The sequence below is a fragment of the Callorhinus ursinus genome, unplaced genomic scaffold (genome assembly GCF_003265705.2).
Source record: "Callorhinus ursinus isolate GAN/ISIS: 27379988/994484 unplaced genomic scaffold, GSC_fseal_2.0 scaffold11, whole genome shotgun sequence".
Taxonomy (NCBI): Eukaryota; Metazoa; Chordata; class Mammalia; order Carnivora; family Otariidae; genus Callorhinus; species Callorhinus ursinus.
In genome coordinates, this window is record NW_027397073.1 from 4882525 (window position 1) to 4909747 (window position 27223).

The 27223-nt window shown below is 42.1% G+C and overlaps 2 long non-coding RNA genes across 2 annotated transcripts; both read left to right on the plus strand.

The window, feature by feature from the left end:
• Positions 1 to 15313: 15313 nt before the first annotated feature.
• LOC141373656 (uncharacterized) lies at positions 15314 to 18040 on the plus strand. The gene is made up of 3 exons (XR_012379899.1): positions 15314 to 15387; positions 15952 to 16038; positions 17893 to 18040. It is a non-coding gene; the product is annotated as an uncharacterized lncRNA (long non-coding RNA).
• A 1067-nt stretch (positions 18041 to 19107) lies between these two features.
• LOC141373657 (uncharacterized) lies at positions 19108 to 20945 on the plus strand. Its single transcript, XR_012379900.1, has 2 exons — positions 19108 to 19377; positions 20326 to 20945. It is a non-coding gene; the product is annotated as an uncharacterized lncRNA (long non-coding RNA).
• The last annotated feature ends 6278 nt before the right edge of the window (positions 20946 to 27223 follow it).

Here is a 27223-nt window from a genome sequence, read left to right on the forward strand (position 1 = left end):
TTTTTAATTAACTGCCTTAAATATTTCATTTACATGCACTGAAACCCATATCAGGCTGTGTTATGTTTTTGTTTCTACCATCAAACATAATATAGGAAACTCAAGAGGAGAAGGAACGTCTACCTTATTTATCCATAGTTTTGCTTTCCGTGTCCTTCCTGTCCTTCTGATGTTCCACAGTTGGCTCTTTGTGGCTAACATCATTTAGCCATTCCATCAGACCAGGGGTGCTGGCAACAAGGACTCTTAGTTTTCTTCATCTGTAAGTATCTTGACTCCGCTTTCATGCCTGAAGGCGTGAATATGGAATTTGGAATTCCACTGAATATGGAATTTGTGGTTGAGAGGCCTTTTCTTTCAGCACTTACAAAACCTTTATTTTGATGATAAGTTCCCTATCATTGGAATTTTCCCCTGTAGTGGTTGGGATGGTGTTCACTACTTTCAAAATTGTTTCTTGTCCTAGGTTTTCGTAAATTTGACGATGATGTATCTTGTGGATTTCTTCAGATTTGTGCTGTTTGTATTTCCCACAGCTTCTCAAATCCATAGGTTTATGTCTTTGGCCAAATCCGTGAACTTTTTAGCCATTATTTTTCAGCTACTTTTCCTGTCATGTTCTCCTACCCTATCTCTAGCTAGGACTCCCATGGCCCGTGGTTCAGGTCTTGAGCTGTAAGCACCCGTGCCGCTGTTTGCTCTGTGCATTTTTTTTTAGTCTGCTTCTCTCTTTTGTTTACCTACTAGGCAATATATATTCTTCTGTCTTCAAGTTCACTGGTTTCTTTCTGTTTCCCTGTTCTATTTTTGAGCCTATCCACTGAGCTTTTTGTCTCAGTTATTATATTCTACAGTTCTAAAATTTCCATTTGTTGGGCGCCTGGGTGGCTCAGTTGGTTAGGCGACTGCCTTCGGCTCAGGTCATGATCCTGGAGTCCCGGGATCGAGTCCCACATCGGGCTCCCTGCTCGGCGGGGAGTCTGCTTCTCCCTCTGACCCTCCCCCCTCTCATGCTCTCTATCTCTCATTCTCTCTCTCTCAAATAAATAAAATCTTTAAATAAAATAAAATAAAATTTCCATTTATTTCATCTTTGTATCTTTCTATTTCCTTCTTGAAACCTATTTTTCTTTCCTTTGTGCTTATAATGTGAAAACATTTTTTGTGGCTTCTTTTAATTCCTTGTCAAATAATTCTAGCATCTGTATCATTTTGGTGTTTGAGATGTTTTGGTTGATTTTCTCATTTAGAGTTTTTCCTGGTTCCTGGTATTTTGGGTGAAACCAGAATACATTGAGTATTATATTGGGATAATCTGGGTCTCATTTCCATCTACTCTTTTAGCTGGTCTCCCCTTCTATCCCTCAGACAGGAGAGGGGAGCAGTACTTCTTTACTGCCAGGTGGGGTTAGAGGTCCAGGTTCCCCATTCAAACAATTTCTTAACATCAGGGAGTGGGATAGGGTTGCTCCTTACTCCATTTCCCTATTAGACACTCAGTGGCTTGGAAGGGCAGGTGCACCTTGTTAGTACTCCAAACTTGGCCTCTGCTAACGTGGAGGGGAGTGGGAAGGGGTTGGCCTCATTACTGCTGGGTGCTAGACCGTTGGTGATAGAACCCAGCAGGGAGGTGAAGGGGCATCTCATTACCGCTGGGTGGGGCTGGAAGTCCAGGACCTCCATGTGAGGGCATCTTGTTATTGCCCAACTGGGATGATGCTGTCCTGTGGGGAACTTAGAGCCTGGGGTAATCAGAAATCTAAGCTCCTTACTCCCTTTGATGGCAGTGGTGGAATGAAGCCTCATTTATTTCTTGTAGTATTTGCTGGTGTAGAGAGATTACTGTCTCAAATGTTCTGTGTTCCCAGGACACCCCTTTCCAGATCCTTGAGCCAGAGGGAGCAGACTTTTCTGACTGCATCCATTCATAATTCTGGGTTCCTGGTAGAATTCTTCAACTTCATATGTGGTTTATATGAACCAAAAGAAAACCCAGGAATTCAGTTAACTCCTTTCTTGAGTTTCAAGGTCACTGTTGGTCTGCCTTCTTCTCTCTACCTTTCAGTTTTCTTGTGTTTGCTTTACATATAAGGGTCAGAGTTTAATTCGCGTTTAGCAAGAGGCAGAGGGAAAAAAGTACTTCTGTTTCATCTTTACCAAAACAGAGTTTCCCCTATATGATTCTTTAAAAAAACAAAAAAACAACCCAAAAACAAAAAACAAAAACATGTCTACAAAGCATGTCATTAACATTAATTTATTAAAAAGGGAGAATGCTCTATCTGTTGACAATTCAGAAAGCTCATGGTGTCATCTGTCCCATAGCCAGCAGTGGAGATGGAGTAACAAGTCCCTTCAGAGCCTGGGATTGCCCTGTTCCTAAGAGATTGCAAGCATTTATAGGGATTGAGTCACAGAGGAAATAAATCAGGGACCTATTACGTTAGAATAATAGGTTCACATCACCTCCGTGAATACTGATCCTCATGACCCCAGGAGGGTAAACATGACTGATGTAAAATTAAGAAGTATGGAGAGAAGATAATACACTTTTGACCAAGATATTATTATGATCGTAATGATCATGATTATATTGTGACTATTTCCCATTTGTTCTGAAACTGCTTCCAGTAATTTCAAATATCAGGACCAAACAAAAATTGTACCCAGTTGTCATACTCACTCTGAATCATATTCTTGCTGAGATAAAAATTTAATGTATATTGTTTTATACCTGAAAGCAGAAGTGTACAATTTGTTTAGCCTCAAAAATTTAGCTCATTTCCATTACAAAAGAAAGTTTGATATAATTTGGAAACTTCAACACTGAAATAGCTAGCATCAATATTATTTTATACTAGAGGAATATTGGTTTCATCAAGAGTAACTGAATATTTAGGTTTTATGCATTAACATTCAATATTCATGATCTAGAGGCATTTGGTTCACTTCTTGTGAACTTTATATCACTGTTTATAAGGGTATTTCAATGGGCAGAATTGACAAGAATTGAAGAAGTGTTACTTTACTTACCTAACTTGAAAGACATATAGTAAGTAAAATCAGAAAACTTGTTTTGTTTTAGAGTTAGAAGGATCTTATGGGATCCAAAGCCTTCCCCTAAAATAAGATAGATCATCAGTTTTTATTTTTATATTCACTTCCTTGAGAGAGTTAGCTCAAAAATTTAGCAATTAGAAAAAAAAGGTTTGTTAAATTCAAGGTAACCTATTAAAGTGATTGCCATGCAAATTATTTTATTTCTGACCCCATATACACGTGATGAATACTAAGACAAAAGCCATATAAAGGTCAGATACGGCCATGAGCTACATGTAGGCCATAGAGTAGAGTTCCTGTGTGTTGTGGAGAGAGTGTGACTCGGGAGGGATGCCGACTCAGTTTTGAACTTCCACGTTTGATTTCAGTTCTCTCCCTTAACCTCCATCATGTTTGTTGCCCTCTTACAGAATGGGGAGGAAAGTATGATGGATTTTATCGATTTGAATGATTATGAATGACCCCCTTTAGGAGAGAGCACTTGGGAGCATTTCTCCCCCTCTAGTCTGACTCAGCCTTTGGGGGAAATTGACGTAAAGGGACCAGCATTTCAAGAGAACAACTTCCTGCCCAGCTCTCAAGACTCATTTGACTCAATTAAAGGAAAATCACAGCTGTTATCCCACAGCTGATACCAGATGCCCTCTGCCAAGTGAAGCGGCATCAGGAAGTTAAACTAAGACCAAATAGTCTGATGCTTGCTGAGGGAATGAACAGCACACTTGGCCTTCCCAGAACACTGATGGGTCTGCCCTCCTCCGTTCCAAAGTGGAAGTAGAGATTGCAAACTTCTGGGCATGCAGCGTGTCACTTTCCTCAGCGTTTGGTCAGCACCATTAAGAACTGAAAGCTCCTCCCACCCTTGTAAATGTTAGAATCATCCTCCAATTTTATTTAAAGTTGTGTGTAGAAAAATAAAATAAAATAAAAATAAACCTATGTGTAAGCAGTAGGGAAATATTTCCCTAATGATGACATGCTTTGAAATTGATTTGCAAAACCCTGAAAGCTGAGAGAGAGTAAAAAGTATCAATAAACATCCATAGACAACTCTCTTAAAAAATCATTGCCTATTGTAGTTTCCAGATTCTTGAGAAAGTGTAAGAGAGACATCTACTGGAGAGGATAGTTATCAGATAAGTTTGCAGTTTCAAGGAGATAACACAACTTTATTTCCATTGCTCTAAGATTGTATACCATATACTTCTGAGATGAACACGTTACCATAGTTATGAAGATTCATTTGTGAAAATGTGTGAACACCATTTGCTCAATTGTCAAGAGAAGGCTAAGTTTAATTCAGAAACCATTTTGTTAAGTCAAACAAGTGTTGCTCCACATCTAAAACATTTTTTGTAAATCATATAACCAATGATGGATTTTTTGGCAAAATACTAATTTTTATTAAAAATTTTTAAAACATTTCGGTAAACCTTATATACAAAATCATAGGCATTATTTTATAAGCTAGAAAACTCGTATCTCTTAGAAATTGAACTAGCACAGAACTATAACTTAAAACATTACAGCCTGGTAGAGGCCAGAATCTGGAAGTGGACACACGCAAAAAATTGATGCTTATCTAAGGAGTACAGGCAAAAGGCAGGCTGGGATACACAATGACAACTGAACAGTTTCCGGAACAGAATAAAAGTATGAGTTTCAGGTCCTGCTCCTCCACTGCTTGGAGTAGCTGTGGATGAATGGTTCCAAGAGCTTGAAAGTCACATAAAACTTACTGGAAGCTCAGTTGCACCAATGCCACAAGACCTGATTTATCTAAATAAACTTGGAGTAACTCTTCATGCAGGGGCTGAGAACATTGTATCAATCTTGTTGATATACAAAATAGAAATAGTAGGTATACTCATGGATGCTGTGTCTTAATTCCAGCTGCTGTAACAGAATACCATAGACTGGGGACTTAAACCACAGAAATTTATTTATCACAGTTCCAGAATCTGGGAAATCCAAGATCAAGGTACCAGCTGATTCAGTTCCCGGAGAGAACCCCCTTCCTGGTTTTTCATAAGAGGCCTTCTCCTTCACATAGTGGAGAGGAAAACGATCTAGTCTCTTCCATTTTTGTAAACATATTAATCCCGTCACGATGGCGCTATCCTCATCACTGAATCTAGCCCTAATTACTTCCCAAAGGTCTCCCCTACAAATCCCAACACTGGGGATTAGGAGTTAACAATACTGTATCGTGCACTTCAAAAAATTGTCAGAGAGTACCCTCGTGTTTATTGTTCTTACCATAAAAGAGGAGAGGCATGAGGAAATGTTTGGAGGTGATGGGCAGGTTTATGACCTTGAGTGTGATGATGGGTTCACAGGGGCATACATATGTCTAAACTCATCAAAATACATACATTAAATGTGCAGTTTTTGTCAATTATACATCAATAAAGCTATTAATAAAAAATTATGTTACTCTTAAGATTGTTTAAAAACAGAATGGAAAAGGAGGCTTTATGTATTTGGAATACCAAAGAGTCAATGTAGAAATAAATTAATTAAAATAAAAAGTATTGTCTTCTCCTAAAAGTTTACTGAAATACTTGATGATAAAATGATACGAGTGTTAGGTTGTGCTGACATGAATTTGCATAAAATGTAATGTAAGGTTGGCACCATCTTTCCTAGAGGTAGAAATTAATTGAGGGGCACCTGGGTGGCTCAGTTGGTTAAGCGTCTGCCTTTGGCTCAGGTCATGATCTCAGTAAAGGCTCGACCTAGGGTCGAGCCCCATATCGAGTTCCCTGCTCAGCGGGGAGATTTCTCCCTCTCCCTCTGCCTGCCCCTCCTCCTGCTTGTGCCCTCTCTCTCTGTGTCAAATAAATAAATAAAATCTAAAAAAAAAATTAATTGAATTTCTACCTAATACAATGCATTTGAATATCTATGAAAAAAACTATTACCTTCCTCTATAGCTTAAAGAGGTATAAAATAGCTCAGACGAAAAAAAGGAAAAAGAAAGAAAAGAAAAAGAAAGGTTCAGAAGCTATAGGATCAGATAACCACTCAGGTCTGGTAGTTGTTCCGACATTTCACTGAAAGAACACAATCTCTCTGACCATTATAAAGTCTTTGAAATTCTTTTCAGACAGAACTTCATCAAGTTGGCACAAGATAGAATATTAAAAATAATTTTATATCCTAGATCACTCACTATGTAATAGTTGAATATATCTTGAAACAGGCTTGAAGAACTAAATGGCATTGTTAAAACAAACTTCATTCCATTCCTGCCTTTCTGAGCCCAGGGTTTTAAACACTTAGATTTGTAGAAACAATAATATAGAAATAAAATTTTGCCCCACCCTACTTCATTCCAGCAAGACATGGTGCTAATGCATACATCTATCTGAAATATTTGAAAATGAAAGAAGACCTCATCTCTCTCTCTCATGAGGTTCACGTCCCATGAATTTGCTTTTTACGTCTAATATTTCATAAAACATACAGTAACTTGTTTTTCAATATGGTTTTGCTAAAAATAATTGCAATAGTAAGTTAATCTAAAACAAATGTTAACCCTGATGCCTTTTGAACACAGGGAATTGTAAAAATTAAATGGATATGCTCACTTGTGTGGCACAGATATACGGCAGAATGTTCAATCAAACATGCTTGCAAACATTCTCTGGGGGAAGTGGGAAGGACGTACAGATTCAAGAAGAAACTGGTCAATGTCATTGGCCTTTAAGGAAGAGCTTGTTCAGATGTGTCTTAAATGGCTTATGATGCATATCAAACTGCCCTAATGTGCTTTACTCCTGGATTATATCCTCGGTAACAATGTATATTATAATGAAAAATTATAGATATCTATTTAAAAACATAGGAGAGGGAGCCCAGTTTTTAAAAGAAGTAACAAGGAGTAAAGGAACGACCAGAAAAAAGAAAGGAAGGGCTGTGCGTGTTGAACCAATGCTGCCTGAGGAGGAGTGAAGCTCCTTCACACCCACAGCCCCAGAGTCTTCACAGGTCTTAATCTTTAAGCCTCTGTGAATGGATCTGCCTCTCTGGCTGTGTATCCTCTTTAGAGCATGTTTTGTGAACACTTAGGTTTTTCAAGATGACTGTGGCAGCTTAGATACACCGTTCTCCACCCTCGTCACTGAGTGTCCTCTCCAAAATGCAGCCAGAATTAATATTTTAGTGAAGACAAATGCTATTATCTTTTTCCTTTCCTTTCCTTTTCCTTCTTTTCCTTCCCTTCCCTTCTTTTTTTCCCTTTCCCTTCCCCCCCCCCTTTTTTTTAGCTTTCCAGGGCTTTTGGCATAACGACCACCAGACCCTACCTGCAACACCAGCCCCCTCTGCCTTCTCTCTCATCCTCACTTCTTTCTAGCCAGGCCCGCCCTTCCACTTCCCAGGGTGGTCCCACCGACTCCTTCCCTCAGGACCTGTGCTCGAGCTGACCTCCTCCCCCTGCCTGCCCCCATCCCCTTCCGCTCCTTTTCATCACATTTCAGATCAAGTATGTCTGCCTTAGGTAAATCCTCCCTGACCAGCAGACTAGAACAGGCTCCCGATTTTACCTTCCCAGCACACCCCGTATTTGCTTGCATGGCACTTCATGTTTGTTGTAATAAATATATTTGTGGGATGATTTGATTACCTTTGATCTCTAACAGTGAGTTCCTTGAAGGCAGGACCCATACACATTTGCACACCAGGGTATCCCACCATTGGCTTCACTGCCTAGAACAGTAACCATTCAACACTTTGTAAGACACAGTGAATGCCTATTTTATCAGACACGATTTACCTAGAGAAGGAAAAGTAGAGCTTAGAAAAGTCCACATAAATGCAATTTCACACGGATAGTTGTACACTAATGAGTCAAGAAATGGTTCCTTTAGTACATTTTGCAATTAATTTTAGATACATCCTCAGATATAATTTTGAGGCCAGTAGCTGATCCACTGTAACATCTGACCACAGTGGTGAGCCCATGAAATGGCTGTCACAGCCCAGGCTACTGGTTCAAGTTAAGATTTTGGTCAGTCACCTGGTCTCTCTAGGTTTCCTTGGTTTCCCCATTTGTACAATCAGTATTATGTCAGATCTGTGTGATGTGTTTAAGTCCTGAAGTTCAGTGAAAGTAGAGGCGTAAACCTGCAAACTAATTTTAACAACTGTATGGCATATTCAAACTTGGAGCAGTTGGGACAGAGAAGTGTAGAAGCTGGTTGCCTATCGGGAGAAATCAGCAGGGCAGGCAAGTCAAGAGTAGAGGACATACAGAGGGAGTAGCCAAGGTTTTGAAGACATGATGTTTGTTTCTCATTAAAAAAAAGAGAGAGAGAGAATTCCAACCAGACAAGTTAAGGCCAGGACCAGGCAAATTGCCCAAAGCAGTTTCCATAAATATAAACGAAAGCACATATAACAAAACAAAAACAAGCCCATATGTAGAAATTCAAGAAACAGTTACAATGTAACAACAGTATCTGGAAAGTGATTTTTTTTTCTCTTTGTTCTGGTGGACTATCTTGGCATTTAGTTGGGATGTGAAATCATCTTTAAGTTCTATTGTTTAAGAAGATGTGTACATTTATATAAATACACTAAACATATACATCATAGGCTCCAGTGGCCCCATTGAGTGAGTATCCCTCTTCCTGTGAATCCTCCTGAAGTGATGGGAGCTGCTTCCCCTGGGCCATCAGAAGGGACTCCCATTTCTTCCAACAGCCTCCGAGGGGGACCTACGGTAACTTGGGTTCCTGACGTGTAACCCCAGCTCCTTTCGACAATGTAACTTTATGCAATTTCACATGGATAATGGTACACTAATGAATCAAAAAATAGTTCCTTTACTATGTTTTGCAATTAATTTTGGGCACAGCATCAGCTACAATTTTGAAGCCCATAGTTAATCCATAGTGACATTTGCCCATGAGGAGATATCTCCCCCTCCCTGCCAACACCCTCCCTTCTCCCCTGTGAAAAGCAAGCTGCAAGAACTTTTTCAATTTTCAACTGAGAAACGGTCATCTTGGAGTCTAGGGGGAGTTTTTAATATCTTTGCAGAACTGGGACATGGTTGTCCCCGTTAGTGCATGTCAGAGAAGGTAACAAGCTGAAATGTTGGACATCACCCTCTCCGATTGAAGGGAACATGGCTTGTTGATGGCTGAGGGTTCATTGTCCCCTCGAGCTTCACGATCCTGTGAAATTCTTAATGAAAAAGTGGGTTTTCTATGTAAACCTGAAGTGATAGAATGTGTGTGTGTGTGTGTGTGTGTGTGTCTTTCACACTTTTAAAAAGTGAATTGGGTGAGACTTCTGTAGTGTCTAGTAAGAAGTGTTTGCACATCCGTCAACTAAACACCCGTAATCATTTGTAGTTATGACAAAGTAATGAAGGCGTATTAATGGCATCATCCCCTCGGGTGCGGTCTCTGAGCACCCTGCCTGGGATTTCGGGGAGCTAATAAGAGTCGCAGGGGACTTACCACCCGCTCTGTCCTCACATCCCCAGCTCCCTACCCATTCTGCCACCTTCTCTGCGTTCAGCTGTCTTCTTGCACCTGTTGCTTGTCTCATGCCCAGGGATTTTTAGTTCTAGGAGGAAGAATTTGGGAGGAACGTGGCTATTCCGTCTTCCCCAGAACTGATCGATATGCTTTTGAAATACTTATGCTCATTTTTTTCTGTACAACTATTGAAAATTAAGAGCATGTTTGCACAAGCAACATCCAGTATTAAAAAAGGGAGTGAGTAATTTGATAAGATGATTTATGGAATAACATGAGTTATTTCAAATAGCTCATAGAAACACCATGAACTATATTCACTTTGAAAGCAATGATGAGATCACTTCAAAAGCTGACAGGCCCACATCTGTGCTTTCTTGTTTTTGTTCATTTGCTGCAAGTCCTGTCTTTGAGCCAAATTTTTCTATCTCCCTTTGAGGCTGAGTGACTGTCAAACTGAGAAGATGCAAGGGTGTCTGCTGGGGGAAAAGGAAAACAAAAACAAAAAACACAACAACAAAGCTGAGAACCTTTTGATGCACGGAGATATCTGGGTCGCGGTGCATTATCTCCCCCGGAGAATCCCTGGGACTTCTGAGGACATGAGAGTGATCGAAGAGTCATCTCTGCTTGGGGACCACCAAAGTCTGCTGGGGCGAATACGGCTCCCAAAAGAGAACCCATGGGCCTGTGGCAGAACCGGCGACCCAGGTACGGTTCAGGGACACCTGGGTTCTGCCTTGCTTTCCCACATGGAGGAAGATGTTACCTTGTTGGTGCTGCATTAATTTACGAAATGGGAGAGCCTAATGCTCAGATCCTGAGAGGCAGCTCTTCTGGAACAGAAAAGGGCAGATCACAGAAGTCACAGGTACACAAAAGTTCAGCTCCTTCTCCAACCCTGGCGGACTCTGTAGGGGCCAGGGGGCAGCTTAGCCCTTATGAAGCAAGTAGCAGAAGAAAAACTTTCCAGATACAGGAGTCTGCTACAGCCACCTTGCCACTATGCTCCCAGTAAATTTAGAAACTGAACTCCTCGGTTGCCTAAGTCGGGAATCTAATACAGGTACCTGGGGATGTGTCTTTGTGAGCAGGGCCTTCATCCAAGTCCATAACCCTACCTGAAGCACACAGGTCTCTAAATATGTGGATTGAGCTCTACACATGTTTGTGTAAAATACATACTGATTGCCTCTGTATCCAGTAGATACTTATGACATACTATACAGGTGTAAATACCTATGCATAAGAGGAGGAAAATTAAAGTATGTTCTACGTGACCCTGGCTTTAAATTTGGGGTGTCTGCGAAGAGAAGGAGATGGGCAAGGCACCAAAGAAATAACCATCTGTTGGGACAAAATGCAGACACCCGTGGTACCTCAGGGCCTTGTGATTTGGGGGCGCATGACTGTGGTAGAGGCAGGATTCTGAGGATGCCCTTCCTCCCCTGCCCTGTTTATTCAATCACACATAAATCCAGATGCTGTTTTGAAGGTCCTTGGCAGATAAAACTAGGTTAAAAAATCAGCTGATTTTAAGATAGGTAAATTATCCCTGAGGAGGGGCCCAGTGTGATCACGTGAGCCCTCAAAATCCGAAGTGGAGTGGGGAGAAGGCAGCAGGACAGGCGGGGGGGGGGGGGATTGGGGAGGGGGCGTGGCGTGGCAGACACCCGCTTCCTTCTCGGATCCCCGTACCAGGGAATGAGGGCGGGCAATCTCTGAAACCTGAGAATGACCTCAGCCGAGAGCGAGCAAAGAAGCCACAAGGAAATCCTAAAACCTCGGGGAACTGAGTTCTGCGAACAACCTGAATGAGATTAAAAGGAGAGTCTCCCTCAGGAGCTCCAGGAAGGAATTATCTCTTGCCGATACCTTAATCTTAGCCTTTTGAGACTCTAAGCAGACAAGCAGCTGAGCCATCTGTACCCAAACTTCTGACCTGTAGAATGTGAAGAGGTCTGTTAAGGCAAGAGGAAGGAGTGAGTAGTTTGCCCCACACGGTGCAAGCCGGTTGCTCAGCCGCCAGCATACAAAGGACTCCTTGCTGCTCCCGCTTCTCCTTGAGCTGATAGCACCAGACGCGAGAGGCGGCGCTTCCATTCAAAATAATCCATCAATTTTATTTCTGCTTGTGCGGCCTGTGATAGAGAAATCACTCATTTTTCTCTGTTTACAGAATCTCAATCCATGCTGCATGTGTATCTTGGCCATCAGTAAGACATGTCTCTCCCAGTCCAGTTTTAGCCCTTTGGAGGGGGGGTAAAACTACCAGCTACGTGAGACGTTCAGCAGAGCTCCCAAAATGAATTTCACAAATGTCGGAGAAACTGTTTCCATCAGACCGTCTGCCAGGGGATGCTGACCATCCTTAAGAACACCGACATTGTCAGTCCTGTGGAAGGAAGAGTCTGGCTCCCGGGAAAGAGCTGAAAATACCAGCTCCCCTGCCCTGGCCTCCCAGCTCACCAGCCTCCAGAGGATCTGACCTTGAGATCGGGGCCCCGCCGACCTGTGAAAGGGAGGCAAGCCCTCTCCTGGCTGCCGGTGGCCATGGCCGACCCCTGCTCTGATCCTTCAGGCGTGACCCTGTAGCTGGCCGGTGGTCAGCTGGGAGCCTTCAACGCCCCAGAGGGGGCAGCTCTCCTCCGGTTGTCTAGCCGATGACCAAGCGGGGGGCGGGGGTGCTGCTTCTCTGTGCCCACAAGGGGGCTTCTGTGGGAGCAGTCTTTGCCTGGGAGCTCCTTGCTGGGCTCGCGGAGACTTCTGGAAGGACCCCACCGTCTGGGGCTCTTCCTGCCCAGGCCGCCCTCCCCGTCTCTCACCCTGTCAGACCTACATCAGGCCTGAGGTCTTCCCCTGCCTCCTCCAGTTCCCCACCCCCTTCCTCTTTCACAGGCACTGCCCCCAGTGAACCTCTTCAGCTTCTAATTCTGTTTGGTACGTACTTACCGCAGGGACACCACGGGCACCGGGGTTTCTGGGTCCAAATCAGCGCTGCCCACGCCCTTCAAAGCTGGTGGTGTTTGCGGGGCAAGCAGGTCTTCCTGACTGCACTGGACCCAGCTCTGCCTGCCCCCCCGCCCCACATGTGCCTATGGGATGAACTTGGCTCTGAGCTACAACATAGCTGTGATCCTGGGACTGTGTGAGTATTCTCATATCCTTTTAATGATTCCGTTTCTTTTTCTGATGAAAGCAGCTACCTGCTATTTCTGTTGCTTGCAACCAAGGAGACTAGCAGAGAAACCATCCCAGACACATTCTCCAAACTTGGTCAGAGATCTTTTCAAAGTGTTTTCAAGAATACCACAATAGATAGAAGTGTATTTTTATTTACCTTGTATGAGAAACGTAACAAATAACTGCTACCGTGTTGAGGGAAGACCCTCAGAGATTAGAGTCTGAAGGTCACGGTTCCTGAGCCTGTCTGTAAAGGCAGGTGAACCTGGGTCTGCACTGTCAGTAAGGTCAGCTCCTGGCTTAGGGACAGACTGTCGATTCTGCTTCTTAACCTCTCCATATTTTCACGCCTTGCCTGTTTCATACATTTTTTTTTAAAGATTTTATTTATTTGACAGAGAGAGACACAGCAAGAGAGGGAACACAGCAGGGGGAGGGGCAGAGGGAGAAGCAGGCTTCCCGCGGAGCAGGGAGCCCGATGCGGGGCTCGATCCCAGGACCCTGGGACCATGACCTGAGCCGAAGGCAGACACTTAATGACTGAGCCACCCAGGCGCCCCTGATTCATACATTTTATTCCAAAGGCACCCTACATCCACAGGTGAGTCGTGCTTTGTCTTATAGATGCTCTCTCTTAAAAATAATTGTGATATCCAAAAATGTGTTTTCATTAATCTTTGTAAGTTTGATAGTAAATCAGGGCAACCATATCCCCTGGGTCTTGGGAGCCGTCATGTACTTGTAATCCTGAATTCTCTCTAGAAGAGTTATCCCCGCACCACTGTATTGATTCTAAACCTGCAAGGCCCCTTGCTTCTCAGTTCACCAGACTTTGTCACAGGCCAGGTCTCACTCGCTCATCACAGTAACTGTCAGATAAGTTCATCCCAACGTCAATGATGAGGACACTCCGGTGCTCTGAGGTTAATTGACTTGACCAAGATCACAAAGCTCATAAATGGAGTAACCGAGATCCAAAATTAGGTGTCTTTATTGTAAATATCATTGGTCTTCTGGAAGAATATGCTGATTTTCTCACTGCCTGTTATTCTGGTTTGAACTCGTTTCTGGATTTGGAATGAGTTAAATTCAATTACATTGTGAGTGAGTTTTTTGAAAATGTGTTTCAATGAAGAAGCTACATTCTACTTTTCTTATAATTTCTTATTCCAAAGTAAATTTATTTTTGCTTTCAAGATATGATTATAGAGAGGTGATTTAGGAAGAAATGGAGGACACTCTTCTTCCTTCCCTTTCTATATGCAAAAATGAAGGGGACCCTTGACTATATACATATACAGGCTATATCTATAGATAAAGATACAAATATATTTATTCCTGTTTTATAAATATAGCTATAAATATATATTCCTGTTTATATATATATATAAATATATAAAGTTGACCTGATGATTTCTTCAAACAATAGGTTGAAAACCATATAAATTGCTTTATTAAAAACACCTTAAGGTTATTTTAGAGCTCCATTTTGATGGTATTGTCCTAAATTGGACCTATTATTGGGTGCTTGGCTGGCTCAGTCTGTTAAGCCTTTGACTCTTGATTTTGGCTTAGGTCATGATCTCAGGATCATGGGATCAAGCCCTGCAACAGGCTCTGCCCTCAGCAGGGAGTCGGCTTGAGATTCTCTCCCCCTCTCTCTGCCCCTCCCCCAGCTCGAGCACAAGCTCTCTCTCTAAAATAAATAAACAAATCTTTAAAAAGCAAATAAGTCATTTGGACCTATGATTATGCAGAAAAATTTCTATCAAGAATGGCACAAATTGGGACGCCTGGGTGGCTCAGTTGGTCAAACAGCTGCCTCCACTAAGGTCATGATCTCGGGGCCCCAGGGATGGAGCCCCATAGGGGTGGGCTCCCTGCTCAGCGGGGAGCCTTCTTCTCACTCTTCCTCTGCTTCTCCCCTGCTCGTGCTCTCTCACTCACACTCTCTCTCAAATAAATAAATAAAATCTTTATAAAAGAAGGAAAGAATGGTACAACTTTTTGAAATTCAGTTAGGTACGTTTGCAGTGTCACTGCCTCCTTGTCTGCACGTGGATACAGCGTGTGCCTGAACAAAGCCGACGTACCAGATCTCCCATGAGCTTTCCCATGCGCGCTGAGCGTGTGTGCTCTGCTGAGGTTACGTCCGTGACATTGTCCACATTGTCACTTACCACGCACCACTGGCACACAGGGAAAATGAGGGCTGCGCAGGGCCGTGGGTCTGGTTAAAACTTGCCCTCATGCCCTTCCTAATGTGACACGTGAAGTGCGGGGTTTATATGCCCTTTGTTTCTGTAAGTGCTTACGGGGGACTTATGTAGTCTTCTGCTTGGCTGGGCAGGAACCAGGCAAGCAGGGCTCCTTGTCTCACCATGTCAGCCTCTTCAGCTCAAAATTTTCAGATGGCTGCTGACATACTTCTGCTTCTGTTTCAAGGTTTGCTCAAGGTAAACACGATTTAAAAATCTTCAAAGAAAAGTAGACGTTGGTCAAATTTATTAGAGTTTCAGACTTGCTAAGGGAAAATTATTGATTTTCTTAAAATTGATATAAACATAATTTTTTTTAGGAAAGTCTAAAATGGATTGCAGTTGTGGAAACAAAAATGTATTCTCAATTATTTCTTCCATACGACTTCCAGGTAATAGAAAATCCAGGGACTTAAGAGTAACGCTTTCAAAGGTGAATGGTGGTAGTACCTCAAAGACACCACTAGAAGGGGATAGTGCCTCTCATTTGGACTATTCACTCCTCAGAGAAAAGGACGAAACTTTCTATAAACACACAGGTCCTAAAATCTTGCTTTGATTGCTGGATCTCAGCCAATGAGCCAACACTCTAGAATTGTGTACTGATTTTTAAAAATGTGATTAAAAGCCAAAAATACAATTATTTTATGTTAATGCCTGTCCCTTCCCTCTCTGCCTCCAGAAGCAGTGGAGTAGAATAGGGAAGAGAATTAAAGGAAAAACTGCCCAGACACTCACATATACAAATAAATGCTTCCATTTCCACGCTCCACTCACAACCCCTCCAGATATTGATCACAAGTCAGATAAAATGCAGTATTAATTGCGAAATACATCTCGGCATCCTGTTTTCAAATCAGATTAAAAATTCATGGTTAGCTGCTAGTTTGTTGATGTATTAACTTTTCATAATTAAAAAAAAATTGTTTGTAATCGACTTGCTTTTTTGCGTGTAGGAGATTGAGCGGAGAGTATGCTGCGAAGACATCTCAAACCGTTAGCGTGCTGTCTGCTTATGCGACCCTGTCCTCATGACACGGCAGGTAAGGGGCAGTCAGGAACAGGTATCTACGCAGGGGTGGGGCCATCAGAAACAGGTGTCTGTGCAGGGGTGGGAGGGCACGCCCTACCCTGCCTCTGCGGCCTCCACTCCTGTACACGTCTGTACATTAAGCACGGTCTTGGGAATGTCAGCTCATTTTATGCTTCTCAGAAGAGTTTCAGGCAATAATTATTTCAGAAGTTAATTGGAGTTAATGGAGATGTTCTCTTAATGGATTATCATTTAACCCAGATTGCCGCTTTTACTTATTCATTTCATTTTATTTTTTCTATTTCTTAGACGTATTGACATCAGCCCATGACCTAGGGCTGCTTCTGGCTTAGCTGAATGCTCTCTACTTTCTAGATTGTAGAATTTCTGCTTCCTGTAGTTAATTGTATGCTTTCCGAGAGATGGTTTTGTTTCTTCACAATGCTGTGTATGGCGGCTGAGCTTATTATTTTCATTGTAGCATAAAATCAACTGTCATCAAAAGGGACGAGTTGTGAAGGCACATGGAAATTTATTTTCTGTAAAAATTATATTGGTTTTGAAAAACTTGATAGAAACAAGTGGGGGAAAAAGCACTGTTTACATAGGAGTAAGATTTAAAAGATTGACGAAAACGTAAAAATTCATTCTGATTCTGAAACCAGATTGCTTCACAATTCCGCAGATTCCTGCTCTACAAAAAGAAAATGAAACTGAAATCATAAAAGATGCCACATGGCTATTATTTACTCAGTATAGACTAGATCAGACTCTACTAAGGGGAATAGAGTACAAGCAACCGCAGGGATCAGTTTTAAAATGTGCACAGTATATTTTAACAAATTTTCCTGTCTTTGTTTTTCAGAAGATGAAACTAGCTTCTTTGTCAGTCCCTATCTGCTAGGTTGTGGAAAACTTTTAAAAGTACTTTTCTGAGATTTGGTCATCTGTTCCAATTTACACAGCCATTTCATGATTGAAGGTCAAATTAAATCAGTTTCAACTTCCTGCCATGGTTTCTCTGCCCCTCAGCTTCCTTTATTTCCTTCTCCTTTCCTGAGGGGGCATCTATGGCAGGTGGCATCCTCCCAGGGGTCCCAACAGAGGAGGGCATGATCTCCACTACTCTAAGGTTCTATGTGGATGTCACTTCTTCCTTGTGTTACCCACCCCGACTCCCACCAAAGGCAATGAGTGTGTCCCAAAAAGGACACACTCCTCTCAACCACGCTGATTCCCTTGATGTCATATTCTTCCGGGTCACCTCCTCCACCCCAGAAGAGCTTTTGTGTCCTTCCTGTGATGGAGGAAGCTATGTTTACAGACTGAATTGCCCTATGCAGTGGCTCATGTTACTCATGTCCAACTTTGGTTTGGGTCTGTGTGTGTGTGTGTGTGTGTGTGTGTTTGTGATGCTCTCTACTCTTCTTAATACTAAGAGAAGTACAGGCTTTGAATGGCTATCCTCATTATTATGAATCTTTAAACACATTTTGAAAGTCAAAGATGAGTAGTGGATCCTTTACTGAGGTGGTATCCACCTTCTTTTTGAAACGAGGAATATGTCATCCCTGATGGGTAGGGTGTCAAAACAACGATATTTAATGCAATAAGAAAAACACGGGAAGAACAATCCAAAAAGAGATTTTCTGCTATATTTAACAGTCAAAGATTAGAGAGGGACTATACTGATGTTGGAACAAAGCTACTGGAAACACAAAGAAGGGCAAATCTGTTGTGTTTTTCATGTATTACTCTTTTGAGTTTGGAGAATGAAGCAAAAGTGGTAACAGCTGGGAAAAATATAAATAAGTGAAATTTCCCTGATTTAACAAACTTATTTTTGTTCATTTGTTTGTTTCAGGACTCTTCCTACAGTGTTTTCAGGAATGAATAACTGAAGATTGTTCTTTAAAGGCAAGAGACTAAGAGAAATGCATAAAATAAGCCCAGACATACGGATGCTTCTGTGTAGCTTAGAGTTCATCTACTTATCTGTCAATGCCATGACTTCGGAGCTATTTGAATACAGTTCTTTAGAATGGAGCGTTACCCTAGGTGGGGAAGGGAAGTGGAGAAGGAGCCTTCCCTCACCTAGCATTGAGGCTGCTCAGTTATAAACCTTTGGGCTGTTATTCCTTTAATTCTGCTCTTGATAGCTTTTTAAATTTCGTAACGTTCTGGTATTTTCTCACAGAATCCTTGATTGTTCAGGTATTTTCATCCATTTTATACTCTATAATTCACACTCTTCCAGGCATTTGGGGCATTCTTCTACAAAGCAGAGATGCCTGCCCTGTGGGGCTCATGGTTTTGTACACAACGTCCATAAACAAAAGTAACAGTTAAGTCACATAGTGAGGAGGTGATAGGTACTTTAGGAAAAGTAAAATGTACACTAAGGAGGATTTGGAGAGAGGGTTTGATTTCAAATAAGTTGGAACAGGTGGGCCTTCTGGAGGAGGTGCCAAGAAGCAGACACTGGAAGGGAGCGTGGGAATTAACAAGGTGGACACCTAGGGGGAGAGTGGGAATTAGCCACCTGGACACCTAAGAGAATATTCCATTCAGAGGAAGTGGCGGATGCTGAAGTCGGGAGGGGGGGATAGGCCTGTGGGCTTCCTGGAGGAGCAAGAAGACAGGTGCAGGTGCAACCAGTGAAGAGCTAAGTGTTGGGGGACCAGAGCCGGCTCCTCACAGTGTAACCACCCAGTGAAAAGGGCTTGACTTTTGAGTGAAATGAGAAGCAGCACTGTGCCAGAATCCGAGATCCGAAAGGATTGCTTGGTTGTCCCCGTAGGAGAAGACAGTGACAGGGCAGAGACCTGCCAGAAGCTTCGAATTTGGCATCAGCACAGCAGATATGATGAGAGGTATTAGGATTGCACTGTGTGCATAGCATTTTGGGAATGTCTATTAGACATCCAAGTGGTGATATCATATTGGTGGCTGGATATATTCATATATATATGAATCTGAATTTCAGTTGCTTAAGACTTCAGACACAGTTACAGAACTTGTCAGTACATAAATGGTACAAGGCTATGAGACAGGATTAGATTACCAAGGCGTGAGTAAGCACAGAGAAGAGAACTCAAACCTGACCCCTTGACACTCAAGAGACCAGGGAAGAAAAGGAGAAACCACAGACGTGTTCCCAAGAAGGGAAACCTGTGAGGTAGGAGGAACTAACACCAAGCGGATACAGTGCCCTGGAACCAGTGAAAACCACAGACATGTTCCCAAGAAGGGAAACCCGTGAGGTAGGAGGAACTAACACCGAGCGGATACAGTGCCCTGGAACCATGTCAAGGAGGAGGAGAAGGCATCCGTGGAAGGCTGCTGATAGGTCCGTAAGGGGGGGAATGAAAGCTGATGGGGACTTAGCTCCCAATGGGGAGTCATTGGGACCATGGCTAGGGCCAAAACCCTGAGCAGTGTTTCATGTAAAATGGTGTGAAATCCCAGACCTTTATTTGGTCTTCTCCCTCTGGAAAGCATGACAGGATGATTTATTTCCTCAATGTGCTATTAATTAGTGTAGAAGACCCTGATCATCTTCCCAGCTGAAAGTTACACTTTTCTGCTCCTTTGAACTGGCTCCTATAGTGATTCTAGATTTGTTTGTTTTGACTGAGGGGGAAAAAAGCATTGTCATCCTTGATTTCTTCAAGTTCTTTATCGTATTCGAATGAGAAGCTCTGAAACCATATTTCTAAGTTAGATGTATTCTCTTCCAGGGTCTTACCTAAAGATAGAGAGCAGACAAAAGAGCAGACCAGATTAATCTCCGTTTAATGTGCTGTGATATTTTAGTAATAAGATGCATTCACATTGAACAATGTGCCTGCTTTGACTAGGTATTCTTAGAACCTTAGTTTAGAGCCTCTCTATTTCTAAATGTGTTAGGCGGTGCACCACATCACCTGGTTCTTGGTACCACTGCCTACGTGCCATGACTGACGTGGAGAGGGACTCAGTGTGTGCCATTAATAGAAACTTGTGCTGGAAATAATAAACATGCCACTATCATCCTCTTACTGTAACATGATATAAATAACTGACCAAAGAAAATGCATTCCAGTGGAATTCAACTCCAACCTCGGAAGATGAGATTATGAAATTTGGTGATAATAAGTCCAATATCATAATTGCATTTGATGAGGAAATAATCATATGGAGACTTCCTGTCTGTGGGTGTACCTGTAGTATCAATCTCTTATTATGTGAAGATAACTTAGAATTTAGATGATAAATACACTACATTTTTATCCCTGTAAATGTTTTCTGGCTGCAGATGTGAGTTGACCAAAAATTCTAAGAAGAAACAAGAACAACAATGAACAGTTTTCACGGTCAGATAGATACAAAATGATTAGGTTGAGGACTGACATACCATAATTTTGGATTCCCGCTGACCCTGTGCTCAACAATATGTGTCCAACTGCCTTTTACGTATTCCACAGAATGGGAAAGCACTCTTCCATCTTTTGGAATTTGCTTTGCGTGCCTTCAGCGTGCTATCTGCATTTATGGATTTGCGAGCGTCAAACCCGCATGGCCTTAGGACTCAGTATGCAGAAATGTGTGTATGGCTACCAACGCAGAGGGGAATTTGACATTCACATGCTATCAGGTAACTTACCCCTGCCGCTGCAGGTGCACAACAGAGCAGTAAGGGAAGGTGCTGCCTCAGTGAGATCTTCCTGTGTCCATCTTCAGTGCATCTGGAAGAATTCTGATGCCCAATTATTCCAGGAATTGAGGCCCAGGAGTGGAAAACTTTAATTGTTTCTCTGAAGTGAGAAGCCACTTGAACAGTAGAATCAATTCCAAAGTAATTACTCTTCCTTAGGTATCTCTTTGAAATTTATCTAGTGTTTGAAAATATATATATATATAGTCCTTGAACTTCAAGTGGAATGTGTGAATTGAAGTTCAGAATCAAAAGAATGTCGTTTTCTCTAAGTAACGGCAGGTTACCTCCCTGGGAAAGCCGAACCACCATGAGAAGCAGAGTTATTTTCAGAGTTTTCACAGCTAATGTAGTAGGTGTATTAGTGTGGAACACACATCCTGGGTTGCGCCGCTGAGGAAGAAGTGGACGGAAGTGGGAGAGGCTCAATGAAAAGTTTATCTTTATATTTAATTCTCAGTGAAACAAGCTTTCATTTACTTGACTGGGGTTGCCTACAACTTTTAAATAAATCAATATTATGCACAGCTGTATGATGAAAGGGCTATGTGTGTTCACCAAAACCCAGTCTCATCTCCCAAAAACTCATATGGAGCCAACACTAATCATGAGCCTGAACGTCCTGGCAGATGCAAGAAAGGACACAAGCAGAAATCACTATTTCAGGAAATACCCAGGCTGCAGTCAGGTTAAAGCACCCCCAGAAAGGTATATGTCCCATAAGTGCTGTGAAGAGAAACATTCAGAGGGAAATTAAGGTTTTTATGTTGGAGAATCACTGAGAAAGAGGGTTGGTTCTCTACCCACTGTTGACCAAACTCCTTAGACAGGGTGACAATAAAAATTCTAAGTAGCTCTGGGGAACCCAAGAGCAAGGGTTACTTCTGTTTTTCCTGGGGAAATATCTGGGAAGATGGTAGAACCCCACTTTAGAAATTACCTGTGATTTATCCAGGCAGGTAGATCACAAATAGCCCCACAAATTTCCCCTTGCTGTCACAAGTGAGCCATGGAATGCTCCCTGTGTGACCCGGATAAGCGTGTATAGCATGAGTGAGCAGACAAGAGGCCTTGTGTGTAGACTCCAGTGATGGCCCAGCAGTGCCTGAGAGGGTCATTGGGTGAAGGTCTCCAGGGAGGTCACGGAACACAGAGACTGGCCACAGGAAACCGGTGGTTGCTCCCACAAAGTCACGTCCATGGTGGTTGGGTGAGATGAAGCCCCTTAAAACCCACAGAATGGAGAACATCTCCAAACGTTATGACAACCTAGGGAATAAAGGTTCATTTCGATAGATACATCCAAAGCTATATCTTTGTACACATGAGTTTGTGATTTGAGATCTGTATTCACGATACACATTACAAGGAGGAAATAGAACACACTGTGTGAACATAACAGAAAAACCTATTTCTGATGACAGGATCCTCGACCATCTCTCTGATTAGTTGGTATTAAGTAAAAAAGCCCAAAGGTAGAGAAAAACTAATCAGGTAAAGAGGAGAGGTGAAGAGTCTTCTCTGAAGAAGGTGCCACTGAGGGGACGGTGTGGAGCGTACGTGCAGGGGTGGGAAACCCAACTGAGGGTGCAGGGCCACTGGAGGCCAGATCGGGCCACGTGTCCCAAAAACTGTAGCAGGCATCAGCTTTATCTGAAGTGAAATGGTGGAAAAGATCCCAGCAGGGAAGTGACATGCTCAGATGTATGTGTTAAGAATCCTCAACTGCTGTGTGACAGATTGGAATTCATACAAGAATGAAATCGGGGGAACCTGTCAAGAGGCTGATAAAATAGTGGCTTTGACGTGACAGTGGTTTTGACCAGGACTCTCTGCTCAAGGTAGATTTTGGACTCGGTGATGCACTTAATGAAGAGATGCTTTTTGGCTTGAGCAACTGGGTGGGTGGGGAGGACTTCTCCTGTGATGGTGGGGTGGCAAGGCTGCAGGGACACGGAGGGAAGAGAGGCCGGGGCAGGAGAGCAAGGGTTCCTTCTGGATGACTTCAATTTGAGATGGCCAGGAACCAGGAGTAATCGAATACAGCAGGCGAGGATTGGATCTGTACCAGCGAGATAAGAATAGCAATGCCAACACTACTGAATATTCAAAATTTGCTTTTACGTGTATTCCTCTCCTTGGGTTGTGTTTGATTTGGAAACTTTCAGTGGTTATCTATGCAACTATGAAAACACTATTTTTCTGATATATTTTTCTATATATTAAAAATCAGCATGGCCCTAGAAATGTATTTATTTCATCATTTTGAAATGTGACTACGTAATTCTCTTTCAATCCATTATGGATAACTTCATAGCTATGAAAACAAACATATCTAGGTTTTTTGTTTTTGTTTTCAGATTCTCAGGTGATAACTCTGTTGCTCTGATGAACTTTTTTTTTTTAAAGATTTTATTTATTTATTCATGAGAGACAGAGGGAGAGAGAGAGAGAGAGAGAGAGAGAGAAGCAGAGGGAGAAGCAGGCTCCCAAGGAGCAGGGAGCCCGATGCGGGACTCGATCCCAGGACCCTGGGATCATGACCTGAGCCGAAGGCAGACGCTTAACCATCTGAGCCACCCAGGCGCCCGCTCTGATGAACTTTACCAGTAAAAGCTGAATCCATGTTTGAAAAGAACAGGGCTAGATAAATTAGTCATCTTAAATTAAGAGTGTTCCAGACAGTAAATCCACAGACCTTGGTTTCTAAATGTCATCCTCTCATGAATAGCACTTGTTTTTAGGGTTCCCTGGAGAAAGGACAGATTCTAAGGCTGGGACAGCAAATGCATAAAATGGGCCATATATATGACTGGGGAACATGACAGAAGGACAAGGGTGCCAACATGGAAGTGCTCCCAACTTGTCAAAGCTGGACCAATTTGAGCAAAAACAGGAACAGACAGAAACAGATTGAAATGTATTGGATTATAACACAAAGAATAAAATTAAAAAAAAAAATGGATCCACACTCAGATAAATAAATGATTGAATCAATGAATGAATGAATGCAAAAAAATGAACAGAGAGAGAACAAGAAAGAAAAAGAAAGAAAGAAGAAGAAAGAAAGAGAAAGAAAAAAGAAAGAAAAAAGAAAGAAAGAAAGAAAGAAAAGAAAGAAAGAAAGAAAGAAAGAAAAGAAAGAAAGAAAGAAAGAAAGAAAGAAAAGAAAGAAAGAAAGGAAGAAAGAAAGAAAGAAAGAAAGAAAGAAAGAAAGAAAGAAAGAAAGAAAGAAAAAGAAAGAAAGACAGACAGACAGACTAATCTTCCTTACAGAAGAATCCCAGTTAATGAAGACAGAATAACAGAGAGGAAGAGGAGATAACTGTTGGAACACCACAGTCATAATTTCCCTGGGCAAAATCTAGCATGAACGCTAACATCAGTGAGCAAAACTTTAAAGGGAAACTAGACATCTGCATGCACTCCAAGTATCTTCCCCACATATTTATCAATTACTGTGGTGGGTTTTTTTTTTAAGATTTAATGATTTATTTGAGAAAGAGAGAGTACGTGTGCGTGCACGTGAGTGGGGGGAGGGGCAGAGGCAGAGGGAGAAAGAGAATCTTAAGCAGGCTCCATGCTCAGTGGGGTGCCTGACTCAAGGCTCCATCTCACAACCCCAAGATCATGACCTGAGCCAAAATCAAGAGTCAGAGGCTCAACTGACTGAGCCACCCAGGTGCCCTAGTGTGGCAGTTTTAATACATGTCTGACCATAAATTCTTTGATACTCTTCCCTCCAAAAAGTGGAGCTTTCCTCCCCTCCCCTTGAACATGTGCTGTATTTAGTGACTCTCTGCTAAGGAACATACTATGCAAAGAGAGAAGTAGTAACCTGGCAGGCACCATGTTAACCCAGTGGTCCATGTTAACATCGCGGTATCATGGCGCTCTCATTTACTCTCCCGATATGATTCATGGAAATGAACACATCACCTCTGAGTCATTCTTATCCCAAATCATAACCTCCATGCAACATCTAGGAGAAAGCATTAAATAAATCCACATTGAAGGATATTCTCCAAAACACCTGATGGGCACTCTTCGAAAGTGTCAAGGTCACGAAAATCATGGAAAGACCGAGAAATGTTATCGGTTAGGGCATTCTAAAGAGGCAGCATAACTAAGGAAAAGTGGTGCTCTGCTTGGGATCCTGGAACATAAAAAGGATGTTAGTGGAAAAACTGGGGGTATCCGAAAAAAGTCTACACTTCTGTGAAGGTTATTGTATCAATGTTAATTTCTTAATTCTGATAAATGTGCCGTGGTTATGTAAGTTGCTAACATCAGAAGACACTGGGAGAAGGGTACCCAGGAACTCGACTATTTTTGCAACTGTTTGGGAAATCTAAGATTATTTCGAAATAAAACTACCGAGATGAAAAGTAGTATTTGGAACTGGGATTTTTCTAGATTCTCACAGCTGAGCGGGTGAGTGGAAATAAGGTGTTGAAGGCTGTTGTTATGAAAAAGAAAATGTATATACCCTTTTTTTTTCTTCTTTTGTTAGCGTGGTTACGGTTCCTCACAATGACTTTTGGACACCTGAAGCGATAGGAACAAAAGTAACGTGTGTATGGGGCTCAGTTCCTACGTCTGTGCCGTGTGACTCTACATTAGCACATGCGCAGATGGCGTGGACTATAAGCTCTTCGTAAACGGGGACCTGCCAGTCTGGGCTAGATCCTCATCCAAGTCACTAACAGCTTTTGTTCTAATCCACCAAAAGGTGGTGAGAAATGCCTCTGAAATCATTATGAGAACGGAATTTCTAGGTCTTTCATCGGCAGCAAATTATCAGTCCCTTTCATTTTTCTCTGCTTCTCGGTAGCACTTGGCAGCCTAGCTTATTTCTCCTTCCTGGAATAGTCTTCTTGTTACTTCTTTTTGAGACCCCGCGGGTGCAGACACTTTCCCAGCTCATTGCACCTGCTCAGCTCTCCTTTCCCCTCCGCCTGACCCCCCCCGGACTCTACTCCCCACCGCCCCAGGAAGTTCCCCTTGTCTTTTGCATTAAAGACCCATGTAAGTTCGTGAAACCTAGTGTCTCCAAGCTACTGGACTCGAATATGTAACCGCATACTGACATTTCCACCTGCACCCAAACTTGATTTGTCCCAAAAGATAGCTTCCTTGGTTTTATGACCAAATATGGGCTGGTCCAGCTTCCCCATTTTGTTTAGAAAAATGCTCAAATACCTCTTTAGAGCATCTTTCTCTTTATACACCTCCAAATCACTCTCTCCTTACTCGTCACATTTATTCTGAGAGCTTATCACCACCTGCCATGACATATGTGTGTTCATTGTTGTTTTGTTGTTTCCCCCGTTGAAATATAAGTCTCATGAAGGCGGACATTCTGTCTCATTCACCTCTTAAATTCCAGCATCTAGAACAATGTCTACAGCATAAGAGATATTCAAGAAATATTCGTTCAATGGATAAATGGAGATATAAGGCAATAAAAGTATGAATGAATCAATGACTCAATCAAAGTCCTCAACCCTTTTTGTTTGTTGGTTTGTTTTAACTTATAATAAGCATGACCTTTCTGACTCATAGGTATCTGTGTGCACTTGGGTGTACAGTGTTATGTTTGGGAGATCAGTCAGAGAATCAAGTCATGATTTGGTATATTTCTATGCTTAATGATCACATTGTTTAGAGTGCCCCAACTGGTGACATTTTTCTGGGGTCAACTTCATCAATGAGAAAATTTCCTTCCTCACTTTTTTCTGTAACATTATATCCTTCATGAAGCTTTTCTGATTCTGTCATATGTTATCATCACTATTTTAAGACCCAGTATACAATGTGATTGTTGCACTTACTACTGAATTATAATTACTATAATCATTTGTTAATATTCCTATCTCCACAAACAGACTTCAAGTATTTTAATATCACAAACTATTTTATTTATTTTTTTTATTGAGGATCCTAGCAGAATATCTATTACGTGTTGAATTGACCCAGTCCTTAAAGTACCTTTGTCTCTATTCTCCTAAGTGGGGAGACCCATGGCAAGGATTGTGTAGGATAATCCTCTGGTTCTGGGGGCAGGAAGTATGAGAATTTCTCCTAATATTTATTTTCAATATCATTATTTTAAAATGTTTATTTTGTATGCAATTTGTATGAAAATATATCTATCAGTAGTACACAGAGTTAATTCGTAATTTATAATGCATATGTTGACAGTGGTTGCTTGATTATTTTTTTCTGGTAGAAGTGTGAACATAATTGAAAGGTTTGGAAATGCTCCAATAGACTGGCTCAATGACCTTATATTGATCCCTCCAGCCTGTGCATGTGGGGTGGGGTCCCACCAGATATAATACCCACATCATAAGAACTGGACCCTGGCCGGCGTTGGCGGCAGATCTCATTCCTTTGTTCATCTTTCAGAATGCTTCTTTATTTCTCAGGGTGCCTGCTGACAAGCCCGTGAGACGTCTCATCTGTTTTGGTCACCATGTGCCCACGCCCTGCCAGT